Genomic DNA, 11,350 nt, shown 5'->3' with positions numbered 1-11,350 from the left:
TGTTGAGGAACCTGTGTGACTCCTCTTCCTGATCTAAAAAATCTTGGGAGGAGCTGGCCTCTGAGTGTCTGGGGTAATCCTCATCGTCACTGCTCGTAAAGTTGAAAGAAACAGATCTAGGCTTCCTCCTCTGCGGATGTGATTCTGAATTCTTGGAGGTTGGTTTTCTTAAGGCAAAGACCTTGCCATTTCTATAGTCTACTTCATCTCTTCTAAAGTTTCTTAGCTTGTCTTGCTTCAATGTTAGAGTGAATGTGTCTATTTTCTCTTTCAAGATCTCATCACATTGTGCTTTGTTAGAAAAGTCACTGTGTTCTGTGATTTTCCTTTTTACTTCTTAAATTTGTGTTTGAACTACTTGTGCTTTATTTATAAGTAGCATTAGGTCAAAAGAACACTTGTTGTGAATAGCCTCCCATTTATCAGGGCTGATTGGAAAAAGCTGTTCAAAAGAGGACATCGTATTAGCATTTCTTTGTATATCCTGACGAAGGCCATGCAGCCGAAATGCGTCAGAGTTTTAAAACTTTGTTCCCTTTGAACATGCCATACAAATAAAGACATTTGAATTAATTGTAGGAAGAGTGCCTTGGTCCTCCTTTCTTTTTGATTATCTTTAAATGTGGACTTTTTGTCCACAACAGATAATTGATGAGCTTGAATATATATTTTACCCTCTGTGAATATGCCATTCACACACACATAATGAACAATGTATTCTCAGCTGAGCTTGACAGCAAAAAATTCATCTTGATGGATGTAACATCCCCAGGCTTTTCAGATAATGGGGTCAAGAAATTAGCAGCATTGAAAGCAGTAGTAGTAAAACAGTAGTAAAATTGGCAGAATTACTTGCAACAATATCAAAGTAACACTTATGTAGTTACAGGTATAAGCGTATGTGATGGCAACCTGTTGTAGCCCTTTGCCTTACTGACATCAATGGTGCCTATCTACGGCCTCTACACCTGCATCTTTCCTGTAGTCCTCTACATGCTGTTTGGCACAGGAATACATGTCTCCACTGGTAATACACACTGATATTGTTAATCCAGGACTGGAGCCTGAAAAGTGTATGTGGATAAAACACACAGGGTGGCTTTGTGACAGACTGGCTTTGAATCCGGGTCTCCTCTGCCTATAAGACTGTGTTAGCCACCTGAGCTAAAGCCAAAGTTACTCATCTTAGTTTTTTTGTTTTCATTTTATTTATTCACAAAAAGACAAGTGAAAGACAAACAGTGCAGATAAAAACAAGGTAAAAAGGTGTGCAGGTGAGGTTGGAAACCCAAGAGAGCTTCTGTATCTGTGTGTCCCAGGTACCTTTGCAGTGGTGAAACAGCTGGTGCCCACCCATCTACAGCTCAACTCCTCCACTCCAGAGGCTGCAGACTAGGAGGCCCATAGGATTGGGGTGACCTCCGCTGTAGCCCTGCTCTCAGGGATCATGATGGTGAGAGGTCCCTAGAGCGACTGATTGGTTACCCCATGTTGAAGCAGTTGCAGAGTTCTCTCTGGTTGAATCTCAAAAGCATATTCTACAGATTCCTTGCGAGGAGAGGGAAGCGAGGAGAGGATTGGAGGACAAGATCAGAAGACCTATAATAATATTAATATACAGTTGAAGTCAGAAGTTTACATACACTTAGGTTCGATTAATTAAAACTAGTTTTTCGACCACTCCACAAATGTCTTGTGAACAAACTATAGTTTTGGCAAGTCGGTTAGGACATGTATTTTGTGCATGACACAAGTAATTTTTCCAGCAATTGTTTACAGACAGATTATTTCACTGTATCACAATTCCAGTGGGTCAGAAGTTTACATACACAAAGTTGACTGTGCCTTTAAACAGCTTGGAAAATTGCAGAAAATGATGTCATGGCTTCAGAAGCTTCTGATAGGCTAATTGAGTTATTTCTTTCATCACATTCCAAGTGGGTCAGAAGTTCTCTCCTATTATTCTGACATTTCGCAATCTTAAAATAAAGTGGGGATCCTAACTGACCTAAAACAGGGAATTTTTACTCTGATTAAATGTCAGGAACTGTGAAAAACTGAGTTTAAATGTATTTGGCTAAGGTGTATGTAAACTTCCCATCTTCCTTGCTCAGCGGCTTTACAGGTTATGTCGATATAGGACTTGTTTTACTGTGGATAAAGATACTTTTGTACCTGCTTCCTCCAGCTTCTTCACAAGGGCCTTTGCTGTTGTTCTTGGATTGATATGCACTTTTCGCACCAAAGTACGTTTGCGTGGTCCCATGGTGTTTATACTTGCGTATTATAGTTTGTACAGATGAACGTGGCATCTTCAGACGTTTGGAAATTGCTCCCAAGAATGAACCAGACTTGTGGAGGTCTACATTTTTTTTCTGAGGTGTCACGCCCTGGCCTTAGTATTCTTTGTTTTCTTTATTATTTTAGTTAGGTCAGGGTGTGACATGGGGAATGTTTTTGTTTTGTTGGTTTTGGGTGTTGTTTATGGTAAAGGGGTTGTTGTATAGTATATGGGTTTGTGTGGAGTACATGTTTCTAGTGTTGTCTATGTATGTTTAGTTGTCTAGGAGAGTCTATGGTTACCTGAATGAGTTCCCAATTAGAGACAGCTGATTTCGGTTGTCTCTGATTGGGAGCCTTATTTAGGGTAGCCATAGGCTCTCATTGGTTGTGGGTAATTGTCTATGTAGAACGTTTGTAGCATGTGTGTGTAAGTGCACAACGTTATTTAGCTTCACGGTCGTTTGTTGTTTTGTTCGTTTTTGTTAAAGTGTTTCGTGTCGTGTTTATTTTTTGTCATCTTTAAAAAATAAAAGAAGATGGCTTACTTTCCAGAAGCTGCGTTTTGGTCCATCAATCCGCCACACGATCGTGACAGAATTACCCACCATAGGACCAAGCGGCATGGAAAGCGGCAACAGGATCTACCTACACAGGATTCATGGACATGGGAGGAGATACTGGATGGTAAGGGGCCGTGGGCTCAACCGGGAGAATATCGCCTTCCTCGTGAAGAGCTGGAGGCAGCTAAAGCCGAGAGGAGGCGATATGAGGAGGCAGCACGGAGACAAGGCTGGAAGCCCGTGAGTACAACCCAAAAATTTCTTGGGGGGGGCCTTAAAGGGAGTGTGGCGAAGTCAGGTAGGAAACCTGCGCCTACTCCCTGTACTTACCGTGGAGAGCGAGAGTACGGGCAGACACCGTGTTACGCAGTAGAGCGCACGGTGTCTCCTGTACGCGTGCATAGCCCGGTTCGGTACATTTCAGCTCCACGTATCGGCCGGGCTAGACTGAGCGTTGAGCCGTATGTCATGAAGCCGGCCCAACGCATCTGGTCACCAGTGCGTCTCCTCGGGCCGGCGTACATGGCACCAGCCTTACGCATGGTGTCCCCGGTTCGCCTACATAGGCCGGTGCGGGTTATTCCACCTCCCCGCACTGGTCAGGCGACGGGGAGCATAGAACCAGATAAGGTTGGGCAGGCTCGGCGTTCAAGGGAGCCAGTACGCCTGCACGGTCCGGTATTTCCGGCGCCACCTCCCCGCCCCAACCCAGTACCACCAGTGCCTCCTCCACGCACTAGCTATATGGTGCGTGTCTCCAGCCCTTTACCACCAGTGTCTAAACCACGCACCAAGCCTCCTGTGTGTCCCCAGAGTCCTGTGCGTCCTGTTGCTGCTCCCCGCACTAGCCCTGAGATGCGTGTCCCCAGCCCGGTGCCACCAGTCCCGGCACCACGCACCAGGCCTACAGTGCGCCTCAGCCGGCAGGAGTCTGCCGTCTGCACAGCGATGACTGAACTGCCCGTCTCCCCAGCGCCATCTGAGCCATCCGTCTCCCCAGCGCCATCTGAGCCATCCGTCTCCCCAGCGCCATCTGAGCCATCCGTCTCCCCAGCGCCATCTGAGCCATCCGTCTCCCCAGCGCCATCTGAGCCATCCGTCTGCAATGAGCCTGCAAAGCCGCCCGTCTGCCATGAGCCTGCAAAGCCGCCCGTCTGCCATGAGCCAACTGAGCCGCCAGCCAGACAGGAGCCGCTAGAGCCGTCCGTCAGACAGGAGCCGCTAGAGCCGTCCGTCAGACAGGATCCGCCAGAGCCGCCAACCAGACAGGATCTGCCAGAGCCGCCAACCAGACAGGATCTGCCAGAGCCGCCAATCAGACAGGAGCAGCCAGATCAGTCAGCCAGCCATGAGCAGCCAGATCCGTCAGCCAGCCATGAGCAGCCAGATCCGTCAGCTAGCCATGAGCAGCCAGATCCGTCAGCTAGCCATGAGCAGCCAGATCCGTCAGCTAGCCATGAGCAGCCAGATCCGTCAGCTAGCCATGAGCAGCCAGATCCGTCAGCTAGCCATGAGCAGCCAGATCCGTCAGCTAGCCATGAGCAGCCAGATCCGTCAGCTAGCCATGAGCAGCCAGATCCGTCAGCTAGCCATGAGCAGCCAGATCCGTCAGCTGGCCATGAGCAGCCAGATCCGTCAGCTAGCCATGAGCAGCCAGATCCGTCAGCTAGCCATGAGCAGCCAGATCCGTCAGCCAGCCATGAGCAGCCAGATCCGTCAGCCAGCCATGAGCAGCCAGATCCGTCAGCCAGCCATGAGCAGCCAGATCCGTCAGCCAGCCATGAGCAGCCAGATCCGTCAGCCAGCCATGAGCAGCCAGATCCGTCAGCCAGCCATGAGCAGCCAGATCCGTCAGCCAGCCATGAGCAGCCAGATCCGTCAGCCAGCCATGAGCAGCCAGATCCGTCAGCCAGCCATGAGCAGCCAGATCCGTCAGCCAGCCATGAGCAGCCAGATCCGTCAGCCAGCCATGAGCAGCCAGATCTGTCAGCCAGCCATGGGCCGTCCCTCAGTCCGGAGCTGCAGTCCCTCAGTCCGGAGCTGCCATTCCTCAGTCCGGAGCTGCCATTCCTCAGTCCGGAGCTGCCCCTTACCCTGGTGCTGCCCCTTACCCTGGTGCTGCCCCTTACCCTGGTGCTGCCCCTTACCCTGGTGCTGCCCCTTACCCTGGTGCTGCCCCTTACCCTGGTGCTGCCCCTTACCCTGGTGCTGCCCCTGACCCTGGTGCTGCCCCTGACCCTGGTACTGCCCCTGACCCTGGTACTGCCCCTGACCCTGGTACTGCCCCTGACCCTGGTACTGCCCCTTACCCTGGTACTGCCCCTTAGTCCGGAACTGCCCCTTAATGCAATGGGGTTAATGTGGAGGGGGGTCGTTTGGAGGAAGCCTAGGAGGTGGTTAGGTACTGTGGTGACGTGGGGACCGCGACCAGAGCTGGAGCCGCCACCGTGGATGGAAGCCCACCCAGACCCCCCCCTAGACTGTGTATGGTGCGCCCGGAGTTCGCGCCTCAAGGGGGGGGTTATGTCACGCCCTGGCCTTAGTATTCTTTGTTTTCTTTATTATTTTAGTTAGGTCAGGGTGTGACATGGGGAATGTTTTTGTTTTGTTGGTTTTGGGTGTTGTTTATGGTAAAGGGGTTGTTGTATAGTATATGGGTTTGTGTGGAGTACATGTTTCTAGTGTTGTCTATGTATGTTTAGTTGTCTAGGAGAGTCTATGGTTACCTGAATGAGTTCCCAATTAGAGACAGCTGATTTCGGTTGTCTCTGATTGGGAGCCTTATTTAGGGTAGCCATAGGCTCTCATTGGTTGTGGGTAATTGTCTATGTAGAACGTTTGTAGCATGTGTGTGTAAGTGCACAACGTTATTTAGCTTCACGGTCGTTTGTTGTTTTGTTCGTTTTTGTTAAAGTGTTTCGTGTCGTGTTTATTTTTTGTCATCTTTAAAAAATAAAAGAAGATGGCTTACTTTCCAAAAGCTGCGTTTTGGTCCATCAATCCGCCACACGATCGTGACATGAGGTCTTGGCTGATTTCTTTTGATTTTCCCATGATGTCAAGCAGAGGCACTGAGTTTGAAGGTAGGCCTTGAAATACATCCACAGGTACACCTCCAATTGACTCAAGTTATGTAAATTAGCCTAACAGAAGCTTCTGAAGCAATTACATCATTGTCTGGAATTTTCCAAGCTGTTTAAAGGCACAGTCAACTTAGTGTCTGGTAACTTCTAACCCCCTGGAATTGTGATACAGTGAATGTTAAGTGAAATAATCTGTCTAAACATTTGTTGGAAAAATGACTTGTGTGTCATGCACAAAGTAGATGGTCCTAACCGACTTGCCAAAACTATAGTTTGTTAACAAGAAATTTGTGGAGTGGTTGAAAAATGAGTTTTAATGACTCCAACCTAAGTGTATGTAAACTTCCGACTTCAACTGTATATATTCTTATTCCATCCCTTTACTTAGATTTGTGTGTATTAGGTAGTTGTTGTGGAATTGTTAGATTACTTGTTAAATATTACTGCACTGTCAGAAATAGAAGCACAAGCATTTCACTACACTCGCAATAACATCTGCTAACCATGTGTATGTGACCAATACGATTTGATGTAATACATTCCCCCCTTTCTGTGTCCTCCAGACCCTGGCGTCCGTCATAGGGAACCTTCGCCACACCAACATGGCCAAGCTACTGATCTCCCTGGTGTCTGTCCATCCTGGTGCCGGTAAAAACGGTCACCGTGAGGTTCCGAAAGCGCCATCGCACACCCATCCTTGTAGAGATCCTGACGGTCAGTCACAACGAAAACAAACACACACACACACACACACACACCCATCCTTGTAGAGATCCTGACGGTCAGTCACAACGAAAACAAACAAACAAACACACACACACACACACACCCATCCATGTAGAGATCCTGACGGTCAGTCACAACGAAAACAAACACACACACACACACACACACCCATCCTTGTAGAGATCCTGACGGTCGGTCACAACGAAAACAAACACACACACACACACACACCCATCCTTGTAGAGATCCTGACGGTCAGTCACAACGAAAACAAACACACACACACACACACACCCATCCTTGTAGAGATCCTGACGGTCAGTCACAACGAAAACAAACACACACACACACACACACCCATCCTTGTAGAGATCCTGCCGGTCAGTCATAACGAAAACAAACACACACACACACACACACCCATCCTTGTAGAGATCCTGACGGTCAGTCACAACAAAAACAAACACACACACACACACATACCCATCCTTGTAGAGATCCTGACGGTCAGTCACAACGAAAACAAACACACACACACACACACACCCATCCTTGTAGAGATCCTGACGGTCAGTCACAACGAAAACAAACACACACACACACACACACACACCCATCCTTGTAGAGATCCTGACGGTCAGTCACAACGAAAACAAACACACACACACACACACACCCATCCTTGTAGAGATCCTGACGGTCAGTCACAACGAAAACAAACACACACACACACACACCCATCCTTGTAGAGATCCTGACGGTCAGTCACAACGAAAACAAACACACACACAGTCACAACGAATTATTAACAGTTAATAGTTACTAGCTGTTATAGTGCTCTAAGTAGCTCTATGTAGCTATAATGTCATTTTGATGATGTGTTTCTAGGTGTGTTCTAGCTAAATGTGATATTGGTTTTTCTCTCACAGGTGATAGTAGCTACAGGAATGGCCTATGCCTCCTTCCTCGAGTCTGCCTATGATGGTGAGATAGTTGGCCACATCCCAGTAGGATACAGTGCATTCGGAAAGTATTCAGACCCCATTACTTTTTCCACATTTTGTTACATTACAGCCTTATTTTAAAATGGATTCAATTGTTTTCCCCCCTAATCAATCTAAACACAATACCCCATAATGACAAAGCAAAAACAGGTTTTTATACATTTTTGAAAATGTATATATAAAAAAAATATATATATATTACATTTACGTAAATATTCAAACCCTTTTCTCAGTACTTTGTTGAAGCACCTTTGGCAGCAATTACAGACTTTGTCTTCTTGGGTATGATGCTACAATCTTGGCACACTTGTATTTGGTGGTTTCTCACATTTCTTCTCAGCAGCTCCTCTCAAGCTCTGTCAGGTTGGATGGGGAGCGTAGCTGCACAGCTATTTTCAGGTATCTCCAGAGATGTTAGATTGGGTTCAAGTCCGGGCTCTGGCTGGGCCTCTCAGGGACATTCAGAGACTTGTCCCGAAGCCACTCCTGCATTGTCTTGGCTGTGTGGTTAGGGTCGTTGTCCTGTTAGAAGGTGAACCTTCACCCCAGTCTGAGGTCCTGATCGCTCTGGAGCAGGTTTTTAATCAAGGATCTCTCTGTACTTTGCTCTGTTCATATTTCCCTCGATCCTGAGTAGTCTCCCAGTCCCTGTCGCTGAAAACCATCCCCACAGCATGATGCTGCCACCCCATGGTTCACCTTAGGGATAGTGCCAGGTATACTCCAGATGTGACTCTTGGCATTCAGACCAAAGAGTTCCATCTTGGTTTCATCAGACCAGAGAATCTTGTTTCTTATGGTCTGAGAGTCATTAAATGCCTTTTGGCAAAATCCAAGCAGGCTTTCATGTGCCTTTTACTGAGGAGTGGCTTCCGTCTGGCCACTCTACCATAAGGCCTGATTGGTGGAGTGCTGCAGAGATTGTTGTCCTTCTGGAAGAAACAAGATTCTCTGGTCTGATGAAAGCAAGATTGAACTCTTTGGCCTGAATGCCAAGTGCCACGTCTGGAGGAAACCTGGCACCACCCCTATGGTGAAGCATGGTGGTGGCAGGATCATGCTATGGGGATGTTTTTCCAGCAGCAGGGACGGTGAGACTAGTCAGGATCGAGGATAAAGATGAACGGAGCCAAGTACAGAGATCCTTGATTTAAAAACCTGCTCAGGACCTGAGTAGGCGACAGTTCACCTTCCAACAGGACAATGACCCTAAGCACACAGTCAAGACAACGCAGGAGTGGCTTCGGGACAAGTCTCTGAATTTCGTTGAGTTGCTCAGCCAGAGCCCAGACTTGAACCCGATCGAACATCCTTGGAGAGACCTGAAAATAGCTGTGCAGCGACGCTCCACATCCAACCGGACAGAGCTTGAGAGGATCTGCAGAGAAGATTGGGAGAAACTCCCCAAATACAGGTGTGCCAAGCTTGTAGTGTCATACCCAAGAAGACTCAAGGCTGTAATCGCTGCCAAAGGTGCTTCAACAAAGTACTGAGTAAAGGGTCTGAATACTTAAGTAAATGTGTTTTCAGTTGCTGCTTTTTTATAAATTTGCTTAATTTCTATAAACCTGTTTTTGCTTTGTCATTATGGGGTATTGTTTGTAGAATGATGAGGGGGGGAAACAATTTCAATTTTAGAATAAGGCTTTAAATTCAAGGGGTCTGAATACTTTCCGAATGCACTGTACATCTAGCTATTTTTATTACATCTATATTAATTCGATTTGTACATTTATCAGAAAAAATAATAATCAGCAACACTATAATCCAGTTCATTATGATTTTCAATAACGTGATGCAACGCCCTGGATTGAGGCCTCTAGAGCAGAGCAGTGTTAATTACTACCTCTCATAGGGATGAATTAGTAGCTCTCATCTGCCTGTTGGTCCTGTAGGATATGATATGAACTAGTAGGTTAAAGGGGGATGCCTAGTCAGTTGCACAACTGAATGCATTCAACCGAAATGTGTCTTCCGCATTTAACCCAACCCCTCTGAATCAGATGGGTGCGGGGGGCTGCCTTAATCAACGTTCACATCATCAGTTGTTGCTGGGGGTCGACTGCCTTGCTTAATACACTCGCCAAAGGGAGAGGTAGAATTGTTATAACCAGAGTCATAGAGAGAGATAGATAAACAGTATATGACTGGTTACAACCAAGTAAGCTCACAATATTGTAAACATAAAGTTGGTAGACTTACAATATATGTAAACATTTGCACAATAATATTGTTTTCCTTAGGGCTGGACAGGGTGAGCAACACAGATCTACAGACCTTTAGAGAACCACAAGGTGAGTGGACTTCTGTACAGATTGAAGACACCTTTCTGTCTGTAATATTAATCACAAGGCAGTAATTCCAGGTATGCTTGACGCAGTACCATAGTGTCAGACAGTGATCAATGTTGATTTGTCACCTTGTCCCTTTGAACACACACCTGCTAACTAACTTCAGTTGAATGAGCTTATTGTGAGCCAATCTGGATAAGAGCGTCTGCTAAGTTATTAAAGTGTTGTTTTTTTATGCAGTGACTTGTTCCATCTGCCCTCCCTTTAAAAAAAAAAGAAACACCTTACAAGTGAGGTTTGGGATGGGTGCTCTGTTAACCTGACTCGCTCTCTCCCCCCTCTCCTTAGTGTCCTGTTAACCTGATTACTGCATGTCTGTCACACCCTGATCTGTTTCCCCTGTCATTGTGATTGTCTCCACGCCCCCCCCCCCTCCAGGTGTCATCCATCTTCCTCAATATTCCCAGTGTATTTATTCCTGTGTTCTCTGTCTGCTGCCAGTTCGTCTTGTCAAGCTTACCAGCATGTTTTTCCGAGCTCCTGTTTTCCTAATCTCTTATTTCTAGTCCTCCCGGTTCTGACCTCTTGCCTGCCCTGACACTAAGCCCGCCTGCCTGACCATTCAGCCTGCCCTGACCTCGAGCCTGCCTGCCGCCCTGTACCGTTTGGACTGACCTGGTTTATGAACTTTTGCCTGTCCTCAACCTGCCTCTTGCCTTCCCCTTGTTGTTTAATAAATAGAGACTCAAACCATCTGCCTCCTGTGTCTGCATCTGGGTCTCGCCCTGTGTCATTATAATATTTCCCCTTTCCCTAGTGTCCTGTTAACCTAACCGCTGCGTCTCTCTCTCTCCTTAGTGCTACGAGGTTCCTGGTTTGAAGATCCTGATATACAATGGGCTCATCTACTACGGCAATCACAGCTTCTTCAGAGAGGACATGAGTCTTATGCTGGATCTCCCCTGGGAGAGGATCTCCAGTAGAGAGAAGGCCAGGAAGACCCCGGAGAAGAGGGGGAGAGAAGGCCAGAAAGACCCCGGAGCAGAGGGAGAGAGAAGGCCAGAAAGACCCCGGAGCAGAGGGAGAGAGAAGGCCAGAAAGACCCCGGAGCAGAGGGAGAGAGAAGGCCAGAAAGACCCCGGAGCAGAGGGGGAGAGAAGACCAGAAAGACCCCGGAGAAGAGGGAGAGAGAAGGCCAGAAAGACCCCGGAGAAGAGGGAGAGAGAAGGCCAGGAATACCCCGGAGAATAGGGAGAGAGAAGGCCAGGAAGACCCTGGAGAAGAGAGGGAACGAAGCCCTTCCAAAATGTCCAGCAATAGCTCCTCATGCCTCCCAATGGTGGTTCCCTGCAGGGAGACAGCATGGCAGAGCTAGTCCAAGTTTGCTGGGTCTGTCATGCCCA

This window comes from Salvelinus fontinalis, chromosome 31 (assembly GCF_029448725.1).
Source record: "Salvelinus fontinalis isolate EN_2023a chromosome 31, ASM2944872v1, whole genome shotgun sequence".
Lineage (NCBI taxonomy): Eukaryota > Metazoa > Chordata > Actinopteri > Salmoniformes > Salmonidae > Salvelinus > Salvelinus fontinalis.
The sequence above is the reverse complement of the archived record's forward strand: the minus strand, read 5'-3'. Positions refer to the sequence as shown.